The sequence below is a fragment of the Nyctereutes procyonoides genome, unplaced genomic scaffold, assembly GCF_905146905.1.
Source record: "Nyctereutes procyonoides isolate TBG_1078 unplaced genomic scaffold, NYPRO_anot_genome, whole genome shotgun sequence".
Lineage (NCBI taxonomy): Eukaryota > Metazoa > Chordata > Mammalia > Carnivora > Canidae > Nyctereutes > Nyctereutes procyonoides.
The window spans coordinates 1,873,400-1,879,027 of record NW_026575033.1 but is presented as its reverse complement, the minus strand read 5'-3'; the positions used below and the strand labels follow the sequence as shown (position 1 = coordinate 1,879,027).

Below are 5,628 nucleotides of genomic sequence, written 5' to 3'. Positions count from 1 at the left end.
GACTCCTGGGGAAGAAATAGAGACTCTAGGTATTAGTCTGGCTACTGGAAAGGGGCTCATGGGCATTATGTGATTGATCACTAATAAAAACTATGGACATCAAAAACTTGATGAGCTTCCTTGATTGGCAATACTTTGTGCCTGGGAAAGACAACACTATCCATGTTTCTTCATGGAGAAAACAACCAGATATGTGTTTGGACCCTTCCCAGACTCTGCTTAATATATCTCTTCCCTTGGTAGCTTTGAACCTACATCCTTTCCCCATAATAAACTGTGAATGTAATAACTTTCTGTGAATTCTATGAATCGTTCAGCAAGTTACTAAAACTTGAGGGTGCGTTTGGGAACCCCCTGAACTCATAATTGTTGTCAGAGGTGAGGACAATTCTTGTGGGAACTGTTTCCTCAGACCTTGCAGTTTGGCTTTTTCCTTACAACAGGAGATTGGAATAACAAGGGACTGGCTAGTAAGAAGTGAAGAAAATGCTAGAAAATACAAATGTCAGATATAAGGGACAGCAACTACGTTTACGACTAAGATAGAGTGCCCATGGAAGGCATCCCTACCCACCCTCACCTTGCCAGGGTAAAATTCAGACTTTATCGAGTGGGCCATGACCATAACTCACAAAATGGCAGAGAATGCACTATGGTGATGCACCAGTGGAACTTTCTGAAAATCTGTGCACTGGAACTTAACTAGAATTCCTAGTGTTGTGGCAATGCAACTTACAAATATCCCCCCTCTATACTTGCTGAAATTCATTCTGCCAGTCGGGTGCTACTGGTCATCATTTACTGCAGGCACTAGGCCACGTAGAAGTTGCAAACACTGTGGGAGCTTGCTTCTGGAGAAGCCACACATGTTGCAGGAAACAGGCTCTGGAAGCACTATAGAAGCTTGGTGAGCAAACAATTGGACCAGATGCAAAACTGTTTCCTCTTGTAATGAACTCCTCAGCACTATCTATTGACCCATTTAACATTATGCCAGTTGGAGAAGGAAAAACAAAGTACCCAAATCCATTTCATGGAGTAGGCAAAGGGTGAATGTGAAGCTGACAAGCAATAAATTGATTACTAAACTAGGTGATGTCAGGTTGGTTCACCCATTATAAAAGTTTCCATCCACATTTACCTTATGGCTTTATGATCCATTGATGCCAAATTGCCTAGGTCCTTTGTTAAAAGGTTACCTTAATTTTAACTTTCCTCAGACTAATCATGATTCTTACTATTATTTTATTTATGCAGTACACAGTTATTATATTTTCCAAAATATATACACATATTCTCTTTTTTTCTTTTTTTTTTTTTTTTGCCATTGCTTACCGAATGCCACTCTTTGGTTTCCATTTAAAATTCTGCTGATTGGGGTGCCTTGGGACTCAGTGGAGCATATGACCCTTGATCTTGGAGTTGTAAGTCCAAGCTCCACATTGGGTGTAGAGATTACTTAAGAAAATGAAATCTTTTTAAAAAACTCCTGCTTATTGGAATGTCTCATTTATTAGTTCTTTCAGTGAGGGTCTGTGAAAAGTAAACTCCCTCAATCTCTGCCATAAAAAGTGTTTATTTGCTTTCATTCTTGAAGGATCATTTAAGTAAGCAGGTATAGAATTCTAAATTGACAGTTATTTTCCCCAGCACATTAACTATGCTATTGAATCATATTCAGATACCGATTGCATCTAATGAGAAGTTTATAATTATTTTTTTAAGATTTTATTTATTTATTCATGACAGACAGAGAGAGGGAGGCAGAGACACAGGCAGACGGAGAAGCAGGCTCCATGCAAGGGAGCCCAACACCGGACCGATTCCGGGTCCCCAGAATCACACCCTGGGCCAAAGATGATGCTAAACCACTGAACTACCGGGGCTTCCCCTAATTATTCTAATTTGATTTTTTTTTGTATAAACATTTTAATTTCTCTCAAGGTTTTTTTTTTCTTTGTCTTAAATGTTCTGCCATTTACCCCAGATTGTCTAGACAAGGATTTGTTTTTAATTATCTTGCTCAGAATTAAGTATGCTTTTTCATTCTAGAGATGCATATCTTTCTTTAATACCGGAAATTCCTCAACTGTTTTTTTAAAAATACTGCCTCACCCCAATTCTAATATTTCCTTTTGGAACTCCTGATGGACACATCTTTCAATTAGCAATAATCGCGCCTCAGATAAGCCTCATTGGCTACGATACTGCCACTGTGCAAGGCTGATGGACACATTTTAAAATTATCTTTTTCTTTCTTTTTTTCTATTTGTGGTAAAATACATACAATATAAAACTTATCATTTTTAACTGTATAGTTCAGAGGCATTCAATACATTCACATTGCTGTGGAACCATCACTACCATCTATTCTCATATTTCATCATGTAAAACTGAAATTCCATACCCATTAAACAATAACCCGTATTTCCCCTTCCTGCAGCTCCTGGCAACCACCATTCTACTGTCTATCTTCATGATTTTGACATGTAAGTGGAATTATACCATATTTGTCTTCTCGTGACTGGCTTATTTTACCTAGCATAATGTCCTCAAGGTTCATCCATGCTTTTTTTTTTTTTTTTTTCCTACACTTTTTTTTCTAGCCTATTTTCTCTGGCAAAATGGAGAAAGAATGGTTTCTGTAACAAGTGTTTCTGGGACAACTGGATATTTAAATGGAAAAAAAAGAAATTCGTACATTTTTACAAGTGATTTACATATAAAAATTAACTCACAGGGATCCCTGGGTGGCGCAGCGGTTTGGCGCCTGCCTTTGGCCCAGGGCGCGATCCTGGAGGCCTGGGATCGAATCCCACGTCGGGCTCCCGGTGCGTGGAGCCTGCTTCTCCCTCTGCCTGTGTCTCTGCCTCTCTCTCTCTCTCTCTCTCTCTCTCTCTGTGTGACTATCATAAATAAAAAAAAAAAATTAACTCACAATGGATTAATGACCTAAATAAAAGAGTGAAAACTATAAAACTTTTAGATAAAAACACAGGTCATATCTCCATGACTTCAGATTTTCCAGTGGTTTCTTAGATACAATACCAAAATCTGAACAATGAAATTATAATCTGAGGAACCCTTGGCTGGCTCAGTTGGAAGAACTTTCAACTCTTGATCTCAGGGTCATGAGTTTGAGTCCCATGTTGGATGTAGAGATTACCTAAATAAATAAATAAATAAATAAATAAATAAATAAATAAATAAATAAAGTAAATAAACAAACATTTTTTAAAAGATTACAATTTGCACTTCTTCAAAATTAAAAATGTTTGCGTATCAAAAGGAGTTATTGAGAAAGTATAAAGACAACCTATCATATGGGAGAAAATATTGGCAAATTGCATATCTAAGAAGGTCTATTATTCATAATATATGAAGAACTCTTACAACTCAACAAGTAAAAGGACCTTGTATCCAGTACTTTTTCCAAAAAATATCATGATGACCTAATGGTCCTAAATACATCCAATGTGTTTCAGTCTAACGGGATTATTTTATTTATTGCTCAAATTGCCTTATCTTTGTCAAGTGAAAGCCTCTTCAATTTGACTTTCAAGTAATTTAAACATAACTCCAATAGTGTTGGATTGTGTCCTCACTGGGTTGAGAGTCACAAGACATTGTACATTTCCTGCCCAAGCCTGAAATCAGTTGTCTAGTCTTCTCTCTTCAATAGACACAACTAGGAAATCTGTATCTCTATCTATCCTCCCACCCCTGCAAACATGAAGTATTTCATGAGTTCAAACTGATACTATCAATTCAAATTTAGGACTAAAGGTATTTCAGGAAACTATCCTATTTTAGAACTGTGTCTTTTTTCTCTCACAGGGAAAATATTTATTCTCAAGGACATTAGGAGTAATATAATTAGAACATAATGTAATACTTCATATGCTGTAGCTGATATTATGCATAAAGTAGACTCAAAAAATAGCAACATAATTACTGAAAGTAGTTTTTAAAAATGTGTTTGCCTGTTTTCCTTTATCCATTGTTTCTACATTTGTTGTATCTGATTTTTAGGGTATATATTCATGAAATACTATACTCTCTTCCTTAATGCCAAAAATATATTTAGTTCTATATTAAATTCAATCCTCACCATTCTCTTTATGTTAATTAATATCATTCCAGTCATTATGGTTGTCCAAAGATCATTCTCTAGTAGATTTGGAAGTAAGAGTTCATCACTTCTTGGCCTTTGGGCTAAGATCGAGTGGAAGAAAGGGTTCATAGCAACAATATTCTCTGAGTTTTTCCCTGCAAGTTTTTGATCATTTCTCTACATCCTTTATGTTTGAAAATTAAGTTTGCTGGTTATGAGATGACTGGCTCACATTCTTCTCTGTGATTATCTTAAATATATGTCTATTGGCATAAGGTATTGCTATCAAGAATGCCTGGTGACAATAAATTTTCTTTTATCACTTGTACTTGGGATCTCCAAAGAATATTTTCTTTTTCTTAAAGAGTCTAATAAATTTTTTAAAAGTAGGGTCCACAATCAACGTGGAGCTTGAACTCACAACCCCAAGATCAAGAGTTAGTTGCATGCTTTACTGACAGAGCCAGCCAGGTGCCCCTAAAGTCTAATAATTTTTAAAAATATGTTTCAGTGTTTGTAATCCAGGGTCAATTTTCCCAGATATGTGCACTGAGTGGCTCAGTCAATTGAACATCCAACTCTTCATTTTGGCTCAGGTCATGATCTCAGGGCCATGGGATTGAGCCCCACATCTGGCTCTGTGCTCACATGGAGTCTGATGGAGATTATCTCCTACTCCCTCTGCTCCTCCTCCTGCTCAGTCTCTCTCTCTCTCCCTCTCAAATAAATAAAATATTTAAAATATTTTTTCTTGAAATATATTTTAAAATATTTATTCTTTTTCCTTACTTTGTTTCTTTGATGACTCTTATGAGATATATATTAAAATGTAATTATACTATACATTATATATGATTATGTTATATATTTCATTATATTATATTATCTATATATTATTTTACTGTGGCCTTATATTTATATATGTATAAAATCTTCATTGCTTGTCTTTTACATTTGTACTTTCGGTACTTTCTCTTTTTTTTTTTTTTTTGTACTTTCTCTTGAATATTTTTCATCTCTTTCTTCATTTCTGTTTGATTTTCCTCCTTTTTCTCTTAGGACGTTTTACAGTGCTTATTCACTTTTGTGTTTCCTTTAGTTTTTTCTTTGTTCCTGAAGTGATTCTTTTCTGAATTCTGTTACCTCATTTCTGTTTTTTTCTGGTTCTTATGTTGTTCTTTCAATTTTCTATAATTTCTAATGTCTTTTAACTAGTTTTGAAGTATTAGGGTGTTGTTTCCATCTGTTTTACAAGCATACGTTCCTGATGTCTTTTTATGTTCCTTTGGGAACTTATCTGGTTTCTTAATCTCTATTTTAACAAAGTACATTAACATTGCATAAGATTTAACATGGATCTGTTTTTATTATTTATTTTTACTTTAAATCGGTTTCCAATAAAATAAAATAAAATAAAATAAAATAAATCGGTTTCCTAAACTTTAAGAAGAGGTAAAATTTAATTTTGTTTTGCTAATTTTACAGCTCAATAGTGCCATCTTCTGTTGTTTTTT

General features: G+C 34.9%; 1 pseudogene; it reads right to left on the bottom strand.

The window, feature by feature from the left end:
* Positions 1-2,076: 2,076 nt before the first annotated feature.
* LOC129504662 (U4 spliceosomal RNA) lies at positions 2,077-2,225 on the bottom strand (annotated as a pseudogene).
* Positions 2,226-5,628: the final 3,403 nt, after the last annotated feature.